General features: G+C 40.8%; 2 long non-coding RNA genes across 2 annotated transcripts in view; one reads left to right on the top strand and one right to left on the bottom strand.

Annotated features, from left to right (window-relative positions):
• Positions 1–17,522, top strand: part of LOC141577112 (uncharacterized) — a 309,659-nt gene extending 292,137 nt beyond the window's left edge. The window contains exons 4-5 of the long non-coding RNA XR_012505709.1: positions 9,326–9,386; positions 17,313–17,522. This is a non-coding gene — a long non-coding RNA (uncharacterized LOC141577112). The remainder of the gene's footprint in view (positions 1–9,325; positions 9,387–17,312) is intronic.
• LOC141577111 (uncharacterized) overlaps positions 1–27,408 on the bottom strand; it is a 742,740-nt gene that overhangs the window by 18,479 nt on the left and 696,853 nt on the right. The gene's annotated exons all lie outside the window — the stretch shown is intronic.

Genomic DNA, 27,408 nt, shown 5'->3' with positions numbered 1-27,408 from the left:
TCATTACTCTGTTTGAGGAGCAGCGAAGGGGCAGGGAAGTCAGATCAGAGTGAAGTGAGAAGACCAGAGGCAGGATATGATGTCAGACGAAAAATGGGGCCAGGTGGTAGAGGGCTTACAGGCCACGGTGGGCTCTGGCTTACCGTGTGTTAAGGATGAAGCCATCGGGGAATTCTGAGGAAAGAACTGATAGGATGTAAATGATGTTTTAACAAAAAGAGACAAAGTGATGTCAGCTAGGACTAATGACATTGCAATAACCCAGGCAAAAGGCAATGGCAATTTCAGCAAGAGTGCTAAGGTGGAGGTAATAAAACAGTCAGATTCTAGAAAAATGGCTTCTGGGTCTATTTCATCTTGTAAACCAAATTGCAAGATGAGAATGAACAGGGAACATATTTTAAACTTCTTTCCTATCTTCCCTAGTCCTGCCAGAATATGTATGGTCATTAAATACAGGTTGAATAAAGGAATAAAGTCATGACAAGAACACAGTCTCTTGAGGGGTGAAAATAGAGGGGGAGGAGGAGGAGGTGGAGGCTGGCTTGAAGACTGGTCAGGATACCAGATGCAGGGATTTCTTTCTTGGAGCCCATCTGGTCAACCACTGAGAAGCAGCCCTTGCACTCTGAGCCCAGCTCAGCCACAACAGACTCTCTGCAGTTCCTACAAGAGGTGGATGCCGTCTCTAAGGCTGCATGGAAGCAGCTTGGAAAAGTTTTGTTTGAGAAGTGTCAGCTGATATAATCCCCCAGCACTTAGTAAATGTAGCCCAGAAAAGCTATGATCAATTTCCTGTAAGTGTGATTCGTGAGGGTTATTTGGGGCAATCAACCTGTTATTCTGCAAGGCTATCTTCACAGGCACAACTCCAGTTTTGTTTGATGAGTTTTTCTGAAGGCCCTTGGACCGTGATCTCTTATTATGTAGATAATCAGCAGAACCTGCTCCTCCCTTAATGCAGGTGACTGAGACCAAGAGCCAGCCCGGCAGAGATAAAATCATAGCTTTACTACGTAGCGCATTAACTGGGTAGAAACTGCATCCTGAGGCCATAGTTATTAGCCAGTTAATGATAACTATAGTCAAATCATGACATTTACATCTGATGAATAGGGATGAAGCCTCTCTTGGCCTTTCAGCACTCAAATGATTTACTACAGTGCTGTCAACTGAAAAAGAAAATGCACAACCTAAAAGCTGAGAATTATGTTTTATTTGGCCGACTTTCTGAGGACATCCAGCCCGGGTGACAGCCTCTCAGCTTGCTCTAATGGACTGCTCCAAAGAGGTAAGGCAGGAGCCAGGATACACAGGAGTTTTTGCAGTAAGGACCAGGTACTCTCAGCATCCAAAGAAAACCAGATATCTCAAGGTAAAGAATTTAGTGCTTTTCTACAGATGGGAAGATGCAAACGTCTGGGCTCACTGAAACTGTTCCTTTGATACGTACCTCAGCTAACCAGGGCCAGTGTCCTGTGCTTTCCCATCCTGAGTCTCCTCAGGGGGCACCACTGGGGCTGGCTGAGACGGTTATCCTGTTTCCATCCTGAGTTCCCTAAGGGCTTAGCATCCATCGGCCACGACGTCATGGCTAGATGACTGCAACATCCTTTGTTTACTGATAAAGCAGGCAATATTTTTCATTCACAGTGTTTTAATATTCTGGGCAGCAGAATTTCAAAACTTAAAAAGACAAGTCCTTCTGTTTATCTTGAAGACACACAGTCAGTGAATGTAACTAAAGAATGAGGTGAGTTTTCCTAGGCTGTTCCACCTTATATTATTATCTATCTATCACCTTTATCTTCCTAAAGTGCTTGTGTCTCATTGAAGGTGGATCTGAGTTTCATTTTAAGTAGACTTGAAACTAGAACCAAGTCTCCTGATCATGCAGCTGTGTGATTCTGAGTGGGTCAGTTTTCCCACCTGCTACATGAGGAGACTGGACTAGCTCACCTCCCAGCCCTTTCTTACAGAAAATCCACACTGTGGTATCAAGAATTTATTCAGAATGACAGTAACAAAATAAGATTTAGTCTTTGTACATCCCCTCTTTTGCTATTTTTTTTTTAAAAAACAGTATTTTTTATGCATTGTCCTATTTCCCTAAGTAGTCCCTGAAATTGAGAAATTGTTAAATCTAGCAATAACCCTTCTCCAGTTGTAGATGCAAATTAATGCAAAATATATTGTTTGGGGTTGATTTAACACCCAGGGATATGTACTTTGAGCTTGTTTTCCAGTTTGTTGCACTAAGGGCATCTGCCTTAATTGGAGCTATTTGGACCAGGACACAATATTTGCTGAGGCAGGCTCCCTGATAAGTACAGAAAACAAAATGTGATCCACAAATAGCACTGAAAGTTATGTGGATTCAGAGGTCTTCAGTTTAGAAAGAAATTATTTCTGAAAACATTAGCTTTAGAACTTGGAGGTTTTCTTTCCTCATTAATAGTTACTAGTCCCAACTTGAACTTACGTGCATAGGCTGAGTGTCTAGGGATACAGGACCTGTGTGCTTGTGGGGTGAAGTTTTACACGTACATTACAGCTAAGGGGCACTTACGAAGGTTCATGTATCACTTACCCTGTGTCCAGACCCCGGTAAGTTACAGATGGCATAAGACACAATGGGAAGCGGATGGCAATGTGACCACTGCCCGCAAGGAGGCTCAGGTTGAGTTGAGACTACAAGTTTCAATAGAGAATAATGGAGGTGTGTATAATCAATGCGTGTTTGTTGAGTTCTGACACTAAATGCTAGTGGTGTTTTCTGAACAGGTAGAAGAATCAGGGCAGGCTTCCTGGACAGTAGGGGACCTTGGAGGAGGCATGAGACTTGGAATGGTGATGAGGAAGGGAAAGGAAGGATGTCCAAATGCAGGGAAGCCTCATCTTCAAATGTATATTTGAACCTCTTTAAAGAAACGTCCCATTAAAAAAGTTATAATAATGACAAGCCTTTCCCCAGTTTACTTTCTGCACTACTTTCCGGAGTGGGAAGAAACAGAATTAGATTGATGGGGTCAGTTCATATGGCTGGCTCAGTTCGAGCTACTGTAATTGTAAGGTGTTGCACCCTCCAGCATCCCACCCGCCCCACTAGAAATGCCAACAGAGACAACTCCGGGAGCCCTGGATATCTGCCTCTGCCTTTATCTTCCCAAATTGCTTCTCAAACTCTTCCTACTTAGCCTTCTCCAACTTCCCACTCCAGCATGCTAGAACAAAAGGACTTCTCAAGCAGTACATACGATAGGATTCAATTGTGCATCACCTGAGTCGAAGGGACACACAAACACAATAAACCTTGTGCTCCTTCTTCCTAAGATTATAACTGCTCTTCAAAGTTGGTGACGTTACCACCTAGGTGACCTGTGGGGCCAGGTGGGGAGAAAAGGATAAGATAATAAGAACAGTATTCTTCTTTAATATACAAAGATTCCTGATTCTTACTAACATGTATTGACTGGCTAACAGAAATGGAAGTAGAAGCATAGTTCCATGATCCCCCCCGACCATCTCTCCAGCCTTCAAAGGAGCTACCCCTTTAGGTGCTGCTGAGAGTGTGGTATGTGAGACCCTCACATAGGTATGTAATTTTTAGGGGTAGAAACAAAAAACCACATGTGTGAATCAACCTAATTTTCCTGAGAGAAAAGTATTTTTAGCTGCATAGGTAGGGATAGGTTGGCATCACAGTTTAAAATGACAATAACCTGAAGACAGGGAAATAGACAAGTTACAATCTCGAAGCCTCACTGTGCTAAACAGGGGCAGGTCAGGACAGACCTCACAGGGTGTCTGTCAGGATAACGTAGCAAAAGCTTTTTGTAGACCCACTGACACACAGGATTCAGGAGGGAGGGTATAGCTCAGTGGTAGAGCACATGCTTAGCATGCGCAGGGTCCTGGGTTCAATCCCCAGTGCCTCCACTGAAAAACAAACACAGGGTTCAGAGTCCCTACTCAAAAGTCCCAGCCTTGTCAATTACTGCATGGAGTTGGCTTAGTGACTATCTATGTAGATGATTTGAAAAACTAGAAAATGAGTATTAGATGAATATCTCCTTTTAGTCTCCCCTCATAGATTTGTTTAGAACCTCAAATGAAATAATGAGCATGAACGTGCTTTGTAAAATGTGAAGTAATTTAAAATTGGACTTTGTTACACATCCGACTAAGCTGGGGCCCACACAGCCTTGGCTGCTTGCTTCTCTGTGAACATTTCCTATGCCTCCTTTCTGGAAGGCTGCCACCGCCCAGGGCACCAGGAACTTCTCCGTGAAATGACTGATTAAAAGTGCCCAGTGATTTGCTTGGCAGAGTGCATGCAGGATTGTATTTGGAAGGCATGGAAATCAAATCAGATTTTTGGACTTGCGAGACTGAGCAGCTCCAAATACAGTTTTTCAGAGCCTCTCTCTGGAGCAGTTGGTGGGTCAGTGGTCGGATGGTATCAGCCTGGTGTCAGGAGCAGGTAGAGGTGGTCAGGTGGGGAAGAGGAGAGAGAACCAATGTAAAACTCAGGGCGCAAAGGCCTCATTGTGGCCTGCTGACTGCGTTTGTGATTTCTTGGACTCTGGGGCTCTAATCTCCGAAAAATGACTCATTCTGGAGGAATGGGCAGCAACCCACCCTTATTAGTAAGATAAACAGTAAGGATAAGGATTCAAGATGTAATACACATTTCAGCAGGTAATCTAATTCACTCTAAAACCTGGCGCTTCTTGTCATCCTAATGAGTGGCAAGCCCATTATCTGCTCCAAGAAGGAAGGGGGTCAACAGACAGTTGCTTTGGCAGTTGACTGATGTGCGGGATCAACTGCTCCAGAGTGACAGTTTCCCTCCCATGTTAGTTTATGTGTAGAAACAAATTTCCTAAGCTTCCTGAACCCCTTGGATATTTTCAAGTCAGTGGCTGCAGTCAGATTTATAGCACGAGAGAGACTGCCTTCTAAGTCTAAGTCTAAAGTTTGTGGTTTCTAAACTTTCTGGTTTTTAAGAATAAAAATCCCCTCAAAGGCAGTGTCGTACTGCGGGCTGGGAAGATGAGACCACTCATCTTACAACTAATGCATTTACAACACTGAAAGTGGCCGTATCATTCTGAGTTTTGGTACGTTCCTCTCGTGTCAATTAGAGGGTGAGAGTTCTGAGGTATTGAGGCCCACTGTAGACTGGTCAGAGAAGAAAGACAAGGGGCAAGTGTGTAGGAGCAGGTGTAGGCAATGGCATAGAAACATTTCCTAGCACCTTCTGTACAATTACTCATCTCTGGAAAGTTGTAAATCCCTAGTGTTCTTTCACATCACCAAGATATGAGCTGCTGGACAGTATCAATTTTTTAATGGAATAGCACACGAAAGCCTTTATCTCTTGCACAAGCATGCGAAGCCACCATGTTTGGCAGCAGGGCTGGAAGGTCCGGAGCTGCTGCCCCTTCCTTTCTGACTCCCGCAGTGATCACAAGGCACCCTGATGAAGGACCCAGGGTAACCAGGGACGTATCTTGGAAATGACTGGCGGGTGGTGCCAGGGTCACTTCTGGTTATGACACTCTCTACATCTATGAGGCAGGACACTGACGTCAGCCAAGCACAATGCCATGAGGATGTGCAGACCAATTAAGGTCTGTGGAAGGTATGACAGCCATGGAGGTATGTCACTTGGATCAGTCTGGAAGAAAGAACTTGCTGTTCAGCTACAAACGTGCAGAGAGCTGATAATGTCCAGTCATTAGTTCCACTTAGGACCTGCTTCATTTTTTCAGCTAAGGGCACATTCCTCCCAGGCAACGCCAGCCAGTTACTGAAAGCTCCATCAAAAATAAGGAGTATATTGTGTTTGTGTGTTTATGTGCAGTACATAGTAAGAATCATACATGGAACTATAGGGGTGGGGTGGGTGCGGGCTTCTCGGTACAAAAACATGCCATGTCCCAGATGTGGAAAACAGTATCTCTGTTCTGGGCGTAAGCAAGCATCCTCCTCCCACCCCCACCAAAGAACCACCTCAGGTCAATAGAAAGGGTGAGGAAAATCATACAGATGTGCAATCTTGAGGACTATCCTTCAGGTGCTCCTCCTGTTACTAGACTGTGGTTCAGTCATGGGCTTCGTTGAGGGGAAATAATACAACTATCTAAAGTTTAGAATATGGAGTCCTAGGACTGAAATGAACTTTTTGTCAGGTCTGCTGTCTATCCCCAGCAGTCAGGAAAGTGGATATCTGCTCATTCTGGAAATGAGGAATGCATAGTGTCTTAACAGAAATCTCGGGGACAGACTGTCAGACCTTTTGTAACTGACTTAATTACATCCATTTTTTTCTCCTTTCTAATTGCAGTATCTCTTCTCACTTAAGTCAGTTTTCTCCTGTTTTCTGACAGTCAGGCAATCTGATCTGTATACTGCTCCCAAGATGATCTTTCCCATTTCTATCGCAGAACCTGCCTGGACTAGTGTAGAGGCAGCAACATTACCTGCGTGCAGCCGGGCTAGAGAGGGCGTCTCAGTGGGAAACGGGTCTACTTGGCTCTCTTAGTAACAAGGGTCCAAAAAGACTCCCTGAAACAGATTGAGATTCCCTCTTTACCCGCAATAAAGAGACAGATTCTACCACCAGAGAAAAGATGATGATGGAAGAGCTCAAAGCAGTCGACGTCCCAGAGAGATTTATGAAACAGGCAACAAGCAGAACGAGGATGTTTGTGCCATCGGGTTATATAAAATATGCAAGTCTAATCCACTAAGCAGTTTATCTTTTCACACAGCTTACTCTGCTGGGATAATTACCTTCCTGAGCAGTCCATGTCATGTACGAGGCAAAGCGTGTGCAAAATACAGAAATCTGCGTGTGCCATTGGAAAATATGGAGAGGGAGGAGTATCAACACCAGTGTTAGAAAAACATCCTGTAGTCCATTAACCCAGGAAATGTGCTCAAAGTCTTGCTTTTGTTGTTAGCAAATTTGTGAAGCTTGGATTTGTCTTATACCAGCAGCAGCTAATTGAGTCCTGTGCTGAATATTTTCCAAGCCCCCTGGAAGTTCAGAGATGTTAGGTACCTTACTCAAAGGTATTCAGTGAGGGCAGGTAGAGGTTGACTTTTGACCCAGGGAAGTCTACCCCCAGGGCCTGGATCTCTTTCCCTGAAATAAGACCTCTGGACTTCCATCAAAGACCAGCACCTTCACCAGTGCACTAGACCCCATCCCCCTGGCCTCACATGGACACAGCTCCAACAATTCTCCCCTACTCCCTCTTGTGACAGTGCTTACCCTCTCTCTGTTGGATCTCTCCATCAGCATAGACAACCGCTGCAGTTTCTTTCATCTTAAGGAACCTCTGTTAACCTCATTTTTCCTTTCAGTTATCACCCCATACCTCTGCTTTCCCTTATAACACAAATACTTACAAGAATTATTGATACTTGATTTCCTCCTGAATCCATTCTTGCTAGGCTTTTCTCCTACTACGATGGACACTGTTGCACTAATGGTCACCTGTCCACTGTAGCATGTGAAATTGATTTCTCCCTCTTTCATGAAACATTTTAGCAAATGTTTGACTTCCAAACATACACTCTCCTAGTTTCCTTCCAACTGTGCTATCCCTTGCTGGTCTTATTCCTAACACTTCTCTTTTCTGTCTACACTCACTCCCTTATCCCAACGACTACAGAATTTTATCTCTGTCGTAAAACCCTCCCAGTACCCATCTTCTTATTTAACATCTTCACTTGATTACCTGATAGCCATCTGAAACTCAGCATATCTTAAACTTGCCTCATGCATTCCCCACCACACACGGTTCCTGGCTAAATCCGATCCATCTGCAATCATCCACATCTCAGTCGATGGAAACTCCATCCTCCCACTTGCTCAAGTCAGAACCATGTAGTCATCTTTGACCCCTCTATTTCTCTCCCACTCTACATCTGACCTTTTAAGAAATCCTGTATCCTTCAGTATATATCCACATTCATTATTACTCACCACTTCCACTGATACCACCCTAACCCATCCATGTCAACTTCGCATTTTCCTTGAAATAGCGCAGGTACCTCCCGGCTTCCACCCTTTGCCCCCTGCATCCTAGTCTCAATATGTCACCCATGTGATAATTTAAATGTGCCAGTCACATCATGTCACTTCTCTGCTTAAAACACCTCGATGGGTCCACATCTAACTCAGAAAACACAAAAAGTCCTTACAAAGGTCTGTAAGGCCCTACATGATATGCCCTGTGCCCCTTCAAACTTCTGGTATTACCTCTGAATTACTCTGACTTAGACAGAATGCTGTCTTGGCTGGGCCTCCAGGCTGTTCTCTCTGTTGGGAGCACGCTCTCCTGATACCCATACCGCTTCTCCTATTCCTTCTCAGTAACACCCTCTCCAGTGACTCTAAATTTCTCTAGCTCTTACCCCCTACCCTCAGCCACATACGCAGTTGGTTCCTCTTCCCTGCGTTATTTCCTACGTACTGTTTATTGTCCTTTAACACACTGCATACTTTACTGTCTGCTCCCCTCAACTTGATACAGGTTCCTTCCTTGAAAGCTGTGGTTCTGGGTGTTTTCTTCACTGCTACATCCAAGATCGTAGAGTAATGCCGGAAACATTGTTAAGTGGCTGTTGAATGAATGAGCCCTAGTACTCCTTACCCAGAGAGTGGTGGAAATGACATCCCAGCCACAGCTCCGTCTTCCAAGGGGGTTGCTGTGTGCACTGGATTAGCATTAGGAACTACAGTTGTAACTGCATCCCTTACGTGGGAGAGGCAGTGGCCTGTAGGCCTGAAGCCAGAAGACTTGGGTAGAGATTCTACCTGTGGCACTTACTAGAATTTTGATTAACTTCCTAAAATTTCTTGTGCCTCTTTTTTTTTTTCTTCTGCAAAATGAAGGTAATATCACTTAACTGAGAGGGTCATTGTAAGGATTCAATAAGTTAATATGCACAACGTGCTTAGACCAGCACCATGTAACTGATATTAATGATGATAATAATCAGGATGAAGACAACAGTCACATTTGTTTCTCAAGAGAGCTCAAGGATGTTGATCAGAGGGTACCATCTTCCAGTTATAAGGTGAATAGGTTCTGGGATCCAGTGTACAGCATGGTGACTACAGCCAACAATACTGTATTGTACACTCAACAGTTGCTGTTAAGAGTAGAGTTTTAATATTCTCACTACAACAACAAAAAGGTAATTATTTGAGGTATAGGGTTAGTTAACCTTTTTCAATATGTATGTGTATCAAATCATTGCATTATAAACCTCAAACTTACATAATGTTGTGTGTCAATTATAGCTCAACAAAGCTGACGGGGAGAGGTCAAAGACACACTACGGAAGACTGAAAACCCTTCCAAGTAAGTAACTTACAATGTACACTGCAGCCCGTGAAATGCAGCTTACCAGCTAACATTTAGCAAGCACTTACCCAGTATTATGTGCTGTTCTAAGCACTTTACGTATTTTAACTCACTTAATCCTCACAATAAACATATGGTGTAGGTACTCACTTAAATTATTTTGCTCATTTTAAAGATGTGGAAACTGAGGGCAAAGAAATCAATTAACCTGCTGTGGTAGCATAAAGCCCAAGGGGCGAAAGCAGAATACAGAGCTGCTGCATGTGCACAGCAGCTGCGATGGGAGGAAAACCTTCCAGTGAGCGCTCCTGAGGTATGGGGCGCGGTATTCACGTCGCCGGCTGAAGCCGGAGGCAGACCTAGCTCCCAGACTTTCCCAGCACGCTAGCTCTTAACGCATGGTCCTAACAGCGATGGTCTCAAACAACTATGAGGTGTAATCTTCCCTCATGGCAAAGTACTGAAATTGGAAAATGAGTTCAACATTAGAGTGGACATAACATTATCACTGCAATCACGCCACTCTTAGCGTGGTGTGCTTTCTAAACAGGAAAGGGAAGGGATGGAGTTACAGCTAGGGGGAGAGTCACTCTCACTGGATGGAATGTGCGCCACAGCAGCCTGTAGTGGGGGGGTGAAGGGGGGTGAAACACAGTTGTGCCGACCGCTACGGTGCCTACAAGGCACGACCCCACAGTTACATGGAGGCCTTCGCAAGAGCTGAGTGTGCCCACGGGAAACCGGCACTCAGTGGAACAGCACGTGCTCTGTGTGTTACGGCAAAAGATGGGGTCCAGACCTGCCAGGCCAGAGGGTGAGGCATAAAGATAAGTGTAAGAAATCGCTTAGTGATGGCTGCCCTCTGCACTTCACAAACTTCATAATCAGTTAAAGAGATAGGGTCTTACATGCACAGAATACACAAAAAGGAGTACTGACTATAAGGCCAGTTCAGAGAAAGGACGAGTGATAAATGGGGGGTGGTCAGTAAAGATTTTCTCCTCAGGCCTTATGCTGAATCCACACATAAGAATGGGAATTTATGGCCAAAGGGAGGCTATGCCTCCATCAGCACAGGGCAAACGAGTTATTTGCTCATCAAGAGGTACTTCAGCTAGCCCCCGCCTTCCGCACGAGTAAAATGTGAACCTTAGATTTCTTTATGTTCCTAGAAAACCCCATCAACTGCCTGCCCCTGCTATACATCACCTCGTGACTCCTGTCACCACAAGGAACCCACAAGTCCTTGGGAACCCAGTTTCCCCCAGACCCTAATACCTCCATGACTCTGTCTGTTTATCACTGCTGCCAACCCCCGTTTTAGCCTCCCCTGTGTCCTGCGGGCTCCTCTCACAAACTCCCCTTACCTTCAGTGTCTCTCACAGAAACCTGGACCTCCGAGCACACTGCTGCCTTCTCACGGCAGGTCTCCCCTCCCCGCGTCTGGCCTATGAGAGGCCGGAGGTGCATCCTCCTTGCTTTGCTTTGCTTTGCTACCTACAGACTATTCTTCAGTTTTCCCCCTGAAACTCCCACTTGAATCTCATATTATTGGGCTCAGATACACATAGCCTCTTCCTTAATGCAGCTGTCAAATGAATCTGTGTCCCTAATCCTTATTGCTCACAAGTTTTCATTCAGTGTCTTTCCCTAGTTGATCTTCTCCTTAGTGAATTAAAGAAGTCACCATGGGGTTTTTTAAACTCCCTGAACTTTTAATTCCCAAACTTCTCCTTTTTCACAGTATTTTTATCTTGCCCATTCTCCAGACCTTATGAGTATTAGTAACCGCAACCCCTCTGTAGTCTCCTTTGAAAACTACCATCTCCTGTCTCTCTGCTTTATTCTGTTTTGTAACCTGACTTCATCATCCTATTGAGCATACAGTGATCTAAAGTCTCTGCTCTTAGTAAGAGAGATGCTATTTTTTATTGTCATCATGTGCACACCCAGCTTCACTGGTGGCATCGAAGAGGTACATTAAAAGTGAAAGGCCAAAGGCATCAGCAAAAATGGCCGAGTAAGGCGTTTGAAAACCTCTTCTATAAAAGCAGTAAGAACAACTGTATAAACTGTCAGAATCAACGGTCTCAGAATTTGGCAAATTAACTAAAAGCTTACAGAAACCTTAAATAAAACATTCCTAAGAACAACAGCTGAACCTCGGTAATAAGTGACCATCGTGGCATTTTAACTCGCTCCATCTCCATGACCTCCACAGCGCGACAGCAGCCTTGAAACCAGTAGCCTGGCAACCGCTAGAGGGAGCAGCCTGGGACTGGAGCACTTTAAAACCCCATTACCAGAGAATTTGTCATGATTTAATCTGCTTGGTGATCTTCTGGAACACCCTGCTAACAAGGCCATCTTTATTTCTCCTACGTCTGAGGCAGTAGATAGGAGATGGGCTAAAAAACAGACTAACCAGGGAGCTTCAAAGAAAATCTGAGGAAAGAGATGTCCAAAAGGGGCTTTGAAAAATGCTGATGTCTCCCACAGAATCTAGAAGGCCATGCACGTGCACAGAGGGCTGTCCTCCTGCTCAGGGTTATGTAAATGCTCAGGATACACTTGAGAAGACCCTAAAATCTTACTGCTGTCTCACTTTGAGTTTTCACAGAAGCAGGAGAAGCAGCAGGCTACGTAGGGATTGGTAACTGCCTGGCAGACTGTTAAAGGTACATCCCAAAGTGAACACACGGCTCAGTAACAACTGGGAGTATCTAAGAATTTAAGGAAATCTCTACTTTATTAGGTGACAACTAATGTAACTGAGCAGAGACTTCACTGAACTCAAAAAATTAAACAAATGGCAACAAACCCTGAGTGGGAGGGAAAATCTGATTTTCAGAATTGCCACGTTCTTTTTTAAAAAAACAACAAAAAAAGCATGACATATAGAGATGCAGGAAACTATGGCCCACATGCAGAACACAGAGTATGCAACAAGGACTGCCCTTCAAAAGCACGGACATTGGAGTTATTTAAAGATATAACAGCTAAAATTCATATCTAAGAAGTTTAATGAACTCTAAGAAGGATAAATTCAAAGACATACAAAGTCAGACACATAATAATTGAAGTGTAAAAAGTCAAAGAATCTTAAAATCAGAAAAAGAGAACAAACTGACGATGTACAAAGGATCTTTAATAAGAATTACAGCCAATTTATCATTAGAAACCATGGAGACTAGAAAGCAGTATGTTGATACAAAGTAGTAAAAGAAAAAAAAAAACCTATCAACCAAGAGTTCTACATCCAGCCAAACCATTCTTCAAAAATAAGGAGAAATTTAGATATTCCCAGATGAACAAAAACTGAGAGAATTTACCACCAACTTTCTCTGTCCTATGAGAAACACTACCGAGGGCCTTCAGGATGAAGTGAAGGTATCCTAGAAAATAACTCTAATTCACATAAAGAAAGAACACTGGTAAAGGTACCTGCATAGAGAAATATACAGGAGAGTATACAGCTGACCCTTGAGCAACACGGCTTTGAACTGCATGGGTCCACTTATGTGTAGATTTTTTTCCCAAAAAGTACATACTACAGTACTACCCAAACTGCAGTTGGTTGAATGTGTGCGTGCCGGACACAGTCTGTAAAGTTATTTATATGATTTTCAACTGCACAGGAGTCAGCACCCCTAATCCCTGCATTTCTCAAGGTTCAACTGTACATACATTTCTGTTCACAACTCTTTTTTCTCGTATCTGGCTTAAAAGAAAACTGGATATAGCAATGATTATTAATCCACATTGATGTTCATACAATGTATAAAGAAGTAATTGTATGAAAACAGAAGCACAAAGGAGGGAAGTGAAGCTATACAGGAGAAAATTTTGGTGTACTATTCAACTATGATAATGGTATTTCACCAGGACAACACTAAGAAAATAACTTGATAATGCAGTAAATGAACCTCTCAGGGGATTAAAGTGGTATACTAGACATAACTATTTAACCCTAATGGAGCATTAAAGACACAATAGGAAAATGGCAGATATAAATCCTTCCTTATCTGTAATCCTGTTAAATTTAAATTTATTAAATTCTCAAGTTAAGATGGCCAAGTTTAGCAAAATGATTTAAAGGAACTATGATCCAATGAAATGCTGTCTAACCAAATATTTTAAATTCAAACACATAAATAGGTTAAAAGTAAAAGGATGTAAAAAACACCACACAAATAGTTACTAAAGAGAGCTGGAAGGGCCATATTAATCTCAGGTAAAATCAACTTTAAGACAAAATATTGCTACTGGAGATAAAGAATCTTTATATGGTAAGAGTCAATTTATCAAGAATATACAACAACTATAAATACAAGAAAGTACCTAATTACAAGGCCCCAAAATATAAGAAGTAAAATATATGGAACTGAAGAGAGTAATAGAAACTTCAACAATAATAGTTGGTAACTTAAATATCCCAATGTAAGTAATGGATCAAACTATACAGAATATCAACAAGGAAAGAGGAATTTTGACAACAATATAAACCAACTAACCATGAACGCAGCAACAGTTAAGAGTAAGTATTCTTCTCAGGTGTTCACCTGCCACAGTCTAAGGAACAGATCCTACGTTAGACCACCAAACAACTTTCAGTAACTTTGAGATGACTGAAATCAAAGACTGTTTTCCAAGCACAATGGAATTAAATTGGGAGTCAATAATAAAGAAATTTGGTACATTCATAAATAAATATGTATAAAATAACATACTCCTAAATAACCAATGCACCAAGGAAGAAATCACAAGGGAAAGTAAAAATACTTCAAGATCAAAGTAAACTAATAACAAAGACAATTTACAGATGCAACTAAAGCAATACTTACAGGGAAATTTATAGCTGTAAATGACTTGATAAAAAAAAAACATTTCTCTAAATAAGATACACAAATGGCCAATAAGCCATGAAAAAAATGCTGATAATCATCAGTTATTAGGGAAACACAAATCAAAATCACAATGGGATGAAAGTACACAACCACTAGGATGGATAAAATCTTTGAAAAAAGACGGTTAAGAAGTATGGGAAGAATACGAATGAACTGAAATATTCATACATTGTTGGTGAGAATGTAAAATGGTACAGCCACTTTGTAGAACATTTTCAAGGTTCCTCAGTAACAAATGAAAACAAATGCCCACATAGAATCTAGTACCGGTATGCTCATAGCAACATTACTCCTAATGGTCAAAAAGTGGAAACAACGCAAATAAATGCCCACCTCTGATTTATTATCAACTAATAAATGGTAAACAGAATACCGTATGGTGACACAATGGAATATTATTCCACTATATAAAACAATCAAGTATTAATTCATACCACAATGCCGATAAATCATGACAACATTGTGCTAAATAAATGAAGCCAGAAACAAAAGGCCATTCATTTTATCATTTAATTTTTATTAAATCTGTCAAATAAGCAAATTCATAGGGACAGAAAGTAGATTTCGTGGCTTCCAGGGGCTGGGAATTAGATGGAATGGGGACTCACTGCTAATGAATATGAAGTTTCTTTTGGGGTGATGAAAACATTCTGGAATTTGACAATGGTGTCAGATACACAACTTTGAGTATTATAAAAGCCACTCAATTGTGTATTTAAAGGGGTAAATTTTATCTCAACAGAGTAAAAAATTAGGTCAGAAATACAACTATTAATGCTGACTGGGAAAATGATAAAAGACTTCAGGACTAGAGTGCAGCACTCACACTGGAGCTAGATCATGAGTGCTCTGCAAATATGGAAACACTGCTATGAGAACAGAGGCAGGAAAGCGTGAATGAGAAATTAATGCTCTTAGACTGCAAGATAATGTTGTGAAATGAGATTAGAGTATTTATATGTGGCAAGGTTGGAGAGAAGCAACACTGGACATCCATGTATATTACAAGTCAACTGTCTATGATCCTGGCTAAAATCAAATTATGGAGTACGTAAAGTGTACTCCTTAACAACCTCTAATTCTGCTTTCATTACCCTTGACTCTGTATATCTAAGACTGTCCCATTGTGAGTTTTCCAGGCTAGAGAGTAAAGGAATAAAAATCCAGATTTATCTCAAAACCGTAGAATATAAGCAGTCTCCTGTTCTACGTATTTATGAGGGTAGGTCTGTACTTCACATTTCAAAATATCTTCCCAAGGCTAAATGGAGGCAGCGCTAATGATAAGTCCCAGCCACATTCCCCAGCACTGGGGGAAAAAAAAGAGTTGACAGAAGAGCACATGTCCCCAGCAGACTCAAGTTAAGGACGATGCTTGGTTTATAGTTTAGAGAACCAAAATATTTTCCCACTTATAACAACAGTTTGTAGCTCCACTGGCTGCCTAGAAGCATAGGGTTTGTCAATTCCCATGGAAAGAGAGAGATTAGGCTGTCTTTACTCCATTGTATGTTCTTGCCTCCTTTGAAAAAGATTAACTGACCAAAAGTTTATGGGTTTATTTCTGGGCTCTCTATTCTGTTCAACTGATCCATGTGTCTGTTTTGGTACCAATACCATGCTGTTCTGATGACTGTAGCTCTGTAGTATTGTCTGAAGTCTGGGAAGGTTATTCCTCCAGCTTCATTCTTTTCCTTCAGCATTGCTTTGGCAATTCTGTGTCTTTTGTGATTCCATATAAACTTTAGGATTATTTGTACTAGTTCTGTGAAAAATGTCCTGGGTAATTTGATAGGAATCACATTAAATCTGTAGGTTGCTTTGGGGGTAGTATGGCCATTTTAAGAACATTAATCACACAGTGGAGTAAAGACAGTCTCTTCAGCAAATGGTGTTGGGATAACTGGACAGGTGCATGTAAATCAATGAAGTTACAGTACTCCCTCAAACCATCCACAAAAATAAACTCAAAATGGCTTACAGACTTAAACGTAAGACAAGACACTATAGCCCCTTAGAAGAAAACATAATGTTTTGCCTATCTGACATAAATCTCTGCAATTTTCTCCTAGGGCAGTCTACCCAGGCAATAGAAATAAAAGCAAAAACAAACAAATGGGACCTAATTAGACTTAAAAGCTTAGCTTTTGCACAGCAAAGGAAACCACAAGCAAAACAAAACAACAACCTATGGAATGGAAGAAAATATTTGCAAAGCATGAGAATGACAAGGGCTTAATCTCCAGAATATATAAATAGCTCATACAACTTATAAGAAAAAAAACAAGCAACCCATTCCAAAAATGGGCAGAAGACCTAAACAAGCAATTCTCCAATGAACACATACAAATAGGCACATGAAAAATGCTCAATATCACTAATTGTCAGAGAAATGCAAATCAAAACTACAATGAGGTATCACCTCACACCAGTCAGAATGGCCATCATTCAAAAGTCTACAAACAATAAATGCTGGAGAGGGTGTGGAGTAAAGGGAACCCTCCTACGCTGCTGGTGGGAATGCAGTTTGGTGCAGCCATTATGGAAAACAGTATGGAGATTCCTCAAAAGATTAAAAATAGACTTACCATATGATCCAGCAATCCCACTCCTGGGCATATATCCAGAGGGAACCTTACTTCAAGAAGATACTAACATACACATACATATGTAAAGTTACATATATATAAGTGATATATATATAAAAAATAAAGAAGTTCATACTGTATATAGCACAGGGGAATTATTCTCAATATGTTGTAGTAACTTATGGTGAAAAAGAAAACGAAACTGTAACAGAAAACAAATCTGACTCCATATTAGATCTGTTCCTTTCCTGTGCCCTGTTCTCTAGGCTTAGTCTTGCTGGCTCTGCACCTTTTGTAAAAGAATGTTGCCTTTAGCCTGATATACAGGAGGCCTATTCCCAAGGCTCTGACCTTAAAGGATATTAACACTTTTGTACTTATATAAAGATAACAAGTTGCAGAATAGAAAATAACCTTTGTTTTGTTAGAGGTGTTACAGGTTTTACGTGACCTGACCCACACGGACAGATGCCAGAACAAAGAATTCCTACACCAAGAAGTTTGCCACCACCAACCACGTTCCCTCCCCTTTGAGTATAAAAGGAGCCTGAATTCTGACTTGAGTAGGATGGTGCTCCAAGACGTTAGTCTGCCATCGTCTCGCTCTGCTGGCTTCCCAAATAAAGTTGCTATTCTTTGCCCCAACACCTTGTCTCCTGATTTATTGGCCTGTCGTGCGGCAAGCAGAACAAGTTTGGAGTCGGTAACAAAAACAAATATATTTATGTTCATGTATTGACTGAAGCATTATGCTGCACACCAGAAATTGATACAACTTTGTAAACTGACTACACATCAATCAATCAATCAATACACACACACATACACACATACATGTAAACACACACAAAGAGAGAGATGAGGGTACCTGGGAAATCAGAAACCCAGCATATACTAGGGCTTTGTTTTTAGCTTTTACATATAAAGTTACAGTCATCAAGACAGTATAGTATCAACATAAGGATGAACATACAAATCAAAGGAACAGAAACAAGTCAAGAAATAAGGTCATGCCAAAACAACTCAAAGTGGAAAGGACAGTCTTTTCAACAAATAGTGCTGGGAAATTGGATATCCATACACACTTAATTTACATTATGCATGAAACTTAAGATGTATCATATGTCTGAATAAGACAGCTAAAAATATAAAACTTCTAAAATAAAGCACAGGAGACATCCTTTCCTACTTTGGATGAGGCAAAGATTTCTTAGATTTGACACCAAAAGCATAGCCATAAAGGAAAATAAAAAAATGAATTTTATCAAAATTAAAATCTTTGGCTCTTTAAGATAGACTATTAAGTAAATAAAAATAGAAACCACAGAGTAGGCAAATAACCAGAGACTATTTGCCAATTACACATACAATAATGACTACTATCCAGAATTTTTAAAGAGTTCCTACAACTGAATAAGGAGATATGCGTTTTAAATTGAGAAATACTTAGAGTAGAAATTACATTAAAGAAAGTATACAAATAGCTAATAAGCACAAAAATATGTTCATTACTGTCGATCTTGGCGGATGGCTATACTCACTTGGTAAAAAAATTCAGATGGTTGACTTAAATACTTAACAAAAAAAAGTGAACAACAAGGAAATTGTGACCCACTTTAGAAACGAGAATCCTGTTGTGGTCTATTCCGGAATTTCCTCAAACTATTAGGTTTGCTTTTATTTGGGAATGTTTCTTAAAAAGATTGATGACAATCATAGGAAACAAACAAGGCAAAACAAATCTGGCCAGCTCATTCTCCAAACCATAGTGGACTTTTTCATGTGCCAGAGAGATACAATCAATTTCAAACAGATTTGGTTTCTAAATAAAACCTAGGCTTTTCCTACATTACTAATACATATATTTTGTGCTTATTAAGGGTACCCATTCAGAATTTTCCCCCTCTTGGACTACTACTAAATTAATACTGGTATGTTTTTCCACCATAACACTTTAGAAATTCCAGTTCTGCACAGCACTTTAAAATGCTCTCATCCTCCCAGCCACGTATAAATCAATGAAATTAGAACACTCCCTCACATCATACACAAATATAACCTCAAAGTGGCTTAAAGATTTCAACCTACAACAAGACACCATAAACCTAAAAGAGAAGAGAAGCAAATCAGTCTCTAATATAAATCACAGGAATGCTCTCCTAGGGCAGTCGACCCAGGCAACAGAAACAAAAGCAAAGAGAAACAAATGGGACCTAATTGCTTTTATACAGCAAAGGAAACCATAAATAAATCAAAAAGACAGAATGGGAGAAAATATTTGCAAATGATACAACTGACAAGCACTTAATTTCCAGAATATATAAACAGCTCATATAACTCAGTAACAGAAAAAGCAAACCACCAAATCAAAAAAATGGACCGAAGACCTAACATTTCTCCAAAGATGACATACAAATGGCCAAGAGGCACATGAAAAAATGCTCATATATATAGAATACTACTCGGCCATGAAAAGAACAAAATAATGCCATTTGCAGCAACATGGATGAACCTGGAGATTGTCTTCTAAGTGAGGTAAGCCAGAAAGAGAAAGAAAAATACCATATGATATCACTTACATGTAGAATCTTAACAAAGGACACAAATGAACTGCTTACAAAACAAGAGAGAGTCAAAGACATAGAAAACAAACTTATGGTTACTGAGGGGTAGAGGGAAGAGTGGAGGGAAAAATTGGGAATTCAGGGTTTGCAGATAATACTATATATAAAATAGATAAACAGCAAGGTCCTACTGTATAGCACAGGGAACTATATTCAATACCTTGTCATAGCCTACAATGAAAAAATATGAAAATATATATATATGTTTGTTTGTTTATTTATTTATTTATTTATTTATTTATTTATTTATTTAAATAAAAATGCTCTTGTCCTCCATAACAAGAAGCAGTGAACACAGGACCAGTGGTAGCAGCAGCCATTGGGGATCATAAAAAGAACTCCAGGCTATGATTTGCAATGATGAGTCCCAGTTAGGAGCTGTCTGCGGGCCTGGACATGTCACACGATCCCCATGCTGCTACATTTTCCCCTGAACTGGAAATCATCCGTCTGACTTTCCCTAAGTCATCAGAGTATTGTGAAGGTCAAATGAGATAAAGTTTTTCAAGGTGCTTCCCCATGTACTCAGTGTCATCCGAGGCTATGTCTTGGTATTATTAACAGCAGCAAGTATACAAGTTAGAAAATTTAATTTGCTTTCTGTTGTGCAGCATTTAAAATTGAGGTTACAATAAGTTCCTTGAAAAGTGCCTTGTCTGCAAATATTATGTTTCTCCATTTGGTCTGGAAATGGGTTTGCTAATGATCTGCATACCAAGCCTGAATTCGATATGATCCCTATGGCAGTATAATTCTGCAGAAGGAGATGAGATATAAATGTGGAAGGTCTCAACATCATTTCCACCCCCACCACACCTAAGATGGACAGCACACATCATGGCCACTGATGATACTCCCCTCCAGCTAAGAGGGCAGGGGATGGTAAAAGCACATCTTCCTACAGCAGGTGACTAGATGGGGGTGGAGGAGTTAGTGGTTTGAGGCCCAGGCCCCTCCCATGGAAGACTGACGTGCCCTCCTGGGGAGGATAAGGACAATAAGGACCATGATGATAGGAGCTAACATTTCTCACCTACTACAAGCCAGACCTGGTGCTAAGCACTCGACTTGCATTTACTCCTAACTAGTCTTCTGCATGGCAACTAAAGAGATTTTTTTTTTTGTAACGTAGATTCTATTATGTCACTTTGGTGCTTAAAACCTTCTTGTGGATTGCCCTTCCTTATAAAGCAAAATCTTCCTGTACTCTCTTCTACCTTTAAGACCCTTGTGTGACCTGTCCCTGCCTGTCTCTCTGACCTAGCAAGTGCCACTCTTCCTGGGGCTCATTCACTCCAGCCACACTGGCTCATAGCTTGATCATGGAATAGGTTCCTTTTGCTTGGAGCTCAATGGCATCTCTACCAAAAGGCCTTTCCTGACCATCCCCCCCTGAAATAGACTCAGAAGGATTAATCCACTCGCCATGGACACACAACACAGGGGCAAGGCAACAATTTGAATCTAAGACCTTCAAAAGCTGGGGTCAAAAGAAGTTATCATGGAAATTATCAGAGTAGGGGTTTATCTTAATGCTAAGAAAACAACTGAGGTTGAAAACTCAAATTCCAGTTGAAACAAAAATTCTTCCTGACTCTCAGTTGGGCTCCTTTTTCTATTTAGTCCAGAAAGAACTAAAATTAACATAATAAGGCCACATTTCAGAGTGACAGAAAGGGAGAATGTTATTAAGGAGATGAAAATGAAGGAAATTTCAGATCTTCTATCTCCCTTTAGGAAAGCTCCATTATTTCTCCTCATTAAAGTAACTGTTGGTCTAATGCCAGGTATTCCCATCAGGACCTAATAAGACACTGGAAACTGAATAAACACATTGCGTGGTAATAACAAGTGATGGAGGCAAAATAGCCCAGTAGTTTTTAGACAAATTCTTCTCTTTGGCACAGAATTCTTTTGAAAAATTTCATGACACACAGTATTTTACTTTCTTCCTAGCAGCCGTGTTCAGCTTCTGTTTCACTTGGTAATTACTAAGGAGTGCACTCCCTTCACTGAAGGCATGGCTTGGTGAATTTAACATTTCCCTCTATCCTTATCTATAGGAACATTCAGGTAAGAATGCCTTGGACCAAGAAAGCTTAATGCAAACTCAAAGTAATTTTCTATAGACTAATTTGGGAGGCAGTAAAGTCAAACCCCCTGGGTTCACACCCAGCTCCTATGTCACCTTGAGAGCTTGTTTGGAGGTTCTAGCCGGGGAGCGCAGCTGCTCATACACCCTTGACCAAGAAGAACGGTCCTCCTCTATTGGGGACAGTTGTCCTCTTCGACAGAGCGCGCAGCCTCAGGAGGGATGCATACGGAGTGGTGAAGGAGGAAGGGGACACCCACCTAGCCAGCCAATCAGCCTAATCAACCCTGGCAATCAGTGCAGTGACATATGTCCCAGCCAGATCGCCCTCACACCCAGCTCCTATGTCATCCTTGGTTCTCTTTTCTTCTCCATTTGTACTCATTCTCCTGCTGATCTCACCTCTTATTAGTATGTAAATACTACCTATATGCTAATGACTACCAAATGTGTCTCCCCGTCCAGAACCCTCTATGAAATGTAGCCTTGTTTAAATTACTGTAGCTCTTAAAAGGCTGGCGCGTCGCCTGACATTCTTTCCTTCTGCTCTTTCAGCGTGCTTGCAGTCTTCTCTCGTGCACCCCACACTGATGGCGTCTAGCACAAGACAGGCGTCTGATGCAATCATCATGGTGTGCTACGAATATATATATATGTATGGTAGTTCTCTAGAGTTTTCAAGCTTGTGTAAGGATCCATCAGGAAGCAAGAGGTTAAAGAAATCCCAATTTAGTGACACAGAGGACAGTGTCTTTGATTTCATCTAGGACAAAGGGGGTTGATCACAGTGCTATACAAATTCAAATATCTGCTATAAATGACTTTTTAACCCCTTTTTTATTAATAGATCCTTTTCATCTATTGTGGATGTTGGAAGATTAAAAGAGTCACAGAAACCAATCCTTACTATCCACAGGAAATGTCCTATTACCACTAGAACATTTCTGTCATCCTTGCATTGTAATTATGTCATATTGTTTTAATGATTTTTTCATGCATTTAATAGTCATTATTACTTCTCTGCTTTAGAAGAGAGTGATAACCTCCATCTAAAAACTCTGGTTTATGAAATTAGCCTCAGTTTACTCAGATGTAAAATGGGAAAATCCCCACTTTCAAAGGACAAGGTATTATTAAACACTGTATTAAAAATATGGTATTTGTTACTAAAGTGTTGCAAACACATAAAACATAATCTGTATTATTATATACATAAAATCCCACTTATCACAGGGAAGCAAATCCAGCATGTAGTCTAAAGCAGAACAGTATTTGTAGCATTCTGACTGCAAGTAGACAACTGGGCTGCCTAATTTCCTAGCACAGCTAAAACGCAGCCTCTTAAATCTCAATTTACATCAAGAGTTTTTTACTGTCAGAAGGGAATCTCTTTCCTCAACATAGTGTAAATGTAGATGAACAAGAGTCTTCCACAATTAAAGAGATGTTTCTGTTTCCTTCTGACAGCTTCTTTAAATCTCCCCCTAAAGTTTTAAGAAACAAAGTGGGAAGAATTATGTTGCCTAAAAGCCTTCAATAAATTTCTCATGGTTCCTATAATATATTCCCTTTATCTTTCTCCTGGAATTTCCTATACCTTGAAAACTGAGGCTGAAGAATGAACGTTAAGACAACTGTTATAGTTATTTTAACCTCGAGATGGTGAAGGCCTGACGTATTAGACAACAGGTATTTTGCAGAGGTTGCTAACCAATTTCCTGTCAGGCATGAAAGCAGAGGAAATAAAGACAAATGGCCAGACAAAGCACTTCTGGGGTGCGCAGATGATGAGAAAATACAAATGACTTACTTGAGTCATGGATCTGGCCTCCCTGAGAATTACCACCTACCCGTATTAGTGTCTAATTTAAACAATTTCTTCAGTACTTGCCATTGGCCTGACATTTTACTAGGAACTTACATAACACTTACAATGTTCTCAGCAGTCATTTTTCATAGTGTGGTACGTCTTAGCTTTATGCCTTTTTCATATAATGGCCAAGGGAGTTTAAAAGTCCCTTGCCCAAAATTTTAAAAATGCAACCTCTTTTCACAGTGCAAAAATATTCTCCACTGACATGAGCAAGTATTCTCCTGGCTGAGGGGAACACACAATAGATGAAAATTATCTCCAGACAAACTAACAAAAAGAAACTGTAGTCTTAAATATGTAATATTTCAACAAGTGTACACCTAGAAAACAGAGGACAATATGACCCGGCCAGAGCTGTGTTCAATGAAGTCTGAGATAATCTGACATACAGTTGAGACTGTGAGAGCTATGAGATGTAGAATTCAGGTTGGAAAAGTGCGCAATTTTTCTGCGTGTGGTCCTTTAAGGAGTATACTACTGCCAGGCCCAGGTTTTAAGAGGAAACTTGCCAAGAGGAAAAAAGATCTTAAAACTAGGTCCCGTGGAGAAGAGTTCAACAAGCTCAGGTTATTTAATTGGGATGTAAAGATTCTAAGGTTTACGATTCCTTCTTTGAATCAAATGAGCAACCACGTAACTTGTTAAGGAAAGATGCCTCACGGACCTTGTGACACTAAGAACTGAATTTCTGGAAGTTGCAAGCAGTCAGAAATGCCCTTCTTATGTTGAATTTAAGTACAAGAGTTCAAGCTGTCCACGTCCAGATGAGAATGAACAGCCTTGGGGGGTCACACGTCTCCTTTTGTCTGAGGTAAGGCAGCAGAACTAGGAGGGTTACTGTATGGAAAATTCTAGCACTGGGTTTAGACTCGACTTGACAGACAACTCTTAAAGCTCTCCTAACAGAGTCTTCAGAATTTTTGATCTAGTTTCTTCTGATTCTGGGGTTGTGAGAAAAATTTGTGATGACAGAGCCTCTAAGAATTGTCTAGCCTTCCAGTATTCTAATTGCAAAAGTAGAAAATTAGTCATTAGTTAAATAGCCCCTGGTGTTATCTATGAGGCTCATTTTAACGTCAACAACTTCATTGTTTTTCTTGTTCACTGTTTCTCTCAGAATACCAAGGACACTGCATCAGGGTCAAGGTCATTTCTTAAAATAAATTTAATAAACTTCTTCTTCTCAAATAAAATTCTATTTTATTAGCTATAGACAGATATTATAAGAAGGGTAATAACCAACTTCTACAAGATTTCTCATGGCTAGGTTTGAAGTACGGTGACTACACTTTGAGCACTCAGGGTGAGCTAACCAATGAAACCATTTCTTTCACAAATGAAAACTCTTGCAGCTTGTGAGACTTAAAACTGTTGTGTTTCTCACTATATAGGTCATGAAACTGAGGCTTAGAGAAGTGAAGTATCTTGTCAAATGTTCCACAGCCAGTCAAGTGATACAGTTGTGTGCTCATCTCAGAGGTGAGTAACTCGGACTTTCCAATTAGAGGTAGGAGTAAGGTAAGGGGTCAACCAAATGGGGAATGCACCTGCCTGCCAGGTGACAAGCACCCCACCGCAGCAGGAGGCACGTCACTCCATTTGAGTTAACTGGGCAAAAACTCAGGACCCAGAAACAGTAGTAACAAAAATACTGCTTGATATCTTGAAGAATAACTGTCTCAAAAGGAATGTCCCAACAGTCCCACCGCCTTAGCGTTTAGCTCGAAGGAAAGCGGTGATGTGACGGCAGTTCCCTTTGGGAAGCATTTTGAAGCACACGTCTACCCATACGTGTAATCTCAGAGGGGTTTTCAGGATGGAGGCTGAGGGTTAGAAGGAGGCACTGTGAAACATAACCATCCTCTGCCAGCTCTTCCCTGACTGGGTCAGCCTGCTCCATTTCAGCAATGATGACACTGACCTCATTCGCAGTGGGAACGACCACCTTGTCCACAGCAGTCCAGGAAAGCATCGTCTACTCTTGAGTCATAGCCTTGTACTTACGTGTTAACTTGCTGATTTAATATATTCCTTTACTACCAGAGTAGGTCGCATACTAACAAACCATCATCGGGGTGACTTACTCTCATTACACTATTATTTCTTTCCTTATTATTACTCTGTTGAAAAATTACCTCTGCTTTGATCAGTACTCCTCCCACACCTTCCCTTCTTAGCATTTCCCCTCATAACACTGGATTCCATTCTCTTTAACTTTCCTTACAACTTCACAGTTTAGTCACTTACTCTTTCCTTCGGAATTTTGGAAGATCTGTATTTACAGAGTGCTTCCTCACCCAAACCAGTGGAAACATTTTGCTTTACAGAACAAGTCTGAACAAGCTAAAGAGTTAAAAAAGAAACTATGATTTAAGTTAAAAAAAAAAAAAAAAGAATACACCAGTGAGAAAATTAAGCGTGTATTTTTTGTGATGTAGGCTTTGGAATCCCAGGGTTCAGCTGGAAGTATCACACCACTGTAACCTGTCTCTCTTGTATAAACAACAGTATATTCAGACCACCTGAGGCCATGTTCATATTACGGGGTAACAGAGCCAACACTGAGTCATGAGCATTAGGTGTGAGCTGTGGTGGACAGGCAAGTGTTTCTGTCCCTAAGTGCCTCAGAGCTTGGCTTGAGAGAAAGCAACAGAAGGAAAGAAAGATGGCAGCTTCTGCAGTCTCACGGACCGGGGTTATATTATTAATATCCACTCAAGCAATATGGATGGACCTGGAGATCATCATTCTAAGTGAAGTAAACAAGACAGAGAAAGAAAAATACCATATGATGTCACTTATATTTGGAATCTAAAAAAAAAAAAAAAAAAAGACAAACGAACTTACTTACAAAACAGACACAGACTCATAGACATAGAATACAAACTTATGGTTACCAGGGGAGAAAGGGAGTGGAAAGGGATAAATTGGAGTTTGATATTTGCAAATATTAAATAATATATATAAAATAGGTAAACAGCAAGTTCATACTGTATGATATAGCACAGGGAATCATCTTGCAGTAACTTATAATGAAAACGAATATGAAAAGGAATATATGTATGTTCATGTATGCCTGAAGCATTGTGCTGTACACCAGAAATTGATACAACATTGTAAACTGACTATACTTCAATAAAATTTTTTTTAAAAGAATGAGAATAATCTTGGGCAGAATACACTCCTCTGCTTACCACTGATGCCACCAGTGCTGGACTCTGTTTTTGCTACCTGTCTCTCCTTTGCTCTCTACTAATCTTCCTTTAGAATCAAGATGGTATGCAGTGAACTTTACTTGTACCACTAGTCAACTCAATCTTCTGTAAGATGTTATGGAACAGAAGGCCTGCACCATGGGGTGGGGAGGCGGAGACTGGGCAAGAGCATCTCCCAGCCGCACGTTCATCCCAGAGGACAAAGAGCAGCCGGGCAAAGAGCGTGACTTTATGGCACCTTGCCTGGTATTCCAGAGCACCTGCCACTCTCCTAGCCCTTCAATGGATGCTACTGAGGTTAGGAAGGAAACTGAGGACAGGATCATACTATTGACAAATCCTTTTTTTTTTTTTTCCTTTAAACAGGGAGTCTCCGCACCTAGGAATTTATCAAGTTAAGTTAGGCTATAGAGGAAAACCAAATGCACAGTGGACAAAACCAATGAGAGGAAAATGCATTTCAGCATCCAAAAGGACTAATCGTCAAGAAGCAGTAAGAATTTAAAAGCCAATCTCTGAAAGACCTCAAACAAGTGCCTCTGGAGAGTTATGGCAGGCTGGTGAAAAGGACAAATTCAGGAACTGCAACTCACACAGCAACTGGCCACTCATCCTGAAAATAAATCCACTCTGGTCCGTATTTATCCAGCAGTTACCTTTGATTGCTAAATGATTCTATTCTGCAGCACCTAATGTTTGTTCTCCAATTCTTTGATGTCT

This window comes from Camelus bactrianus, chromosome 3, assembly GCF_048773025.1.
Source record: "Camelus bactrianus isolate YW-2024 breed Bactrian camel chromosome 3, ASM4877302v1, whole genome shotgun sequence".
In the NCBI taxonomy this organism is placed as follows: domain Eukaryota; kingdom Metazoa; phylum Chordata; class Mammalia; order Artiodactyla; family Camelidae; genus Camelus; species Camelus bactrianus.
The sequence above is the reverse complement of the archived record's forward strand: the minus strand, read 5'-3'. Positions and strand labels throughout refer to the sequence as shown.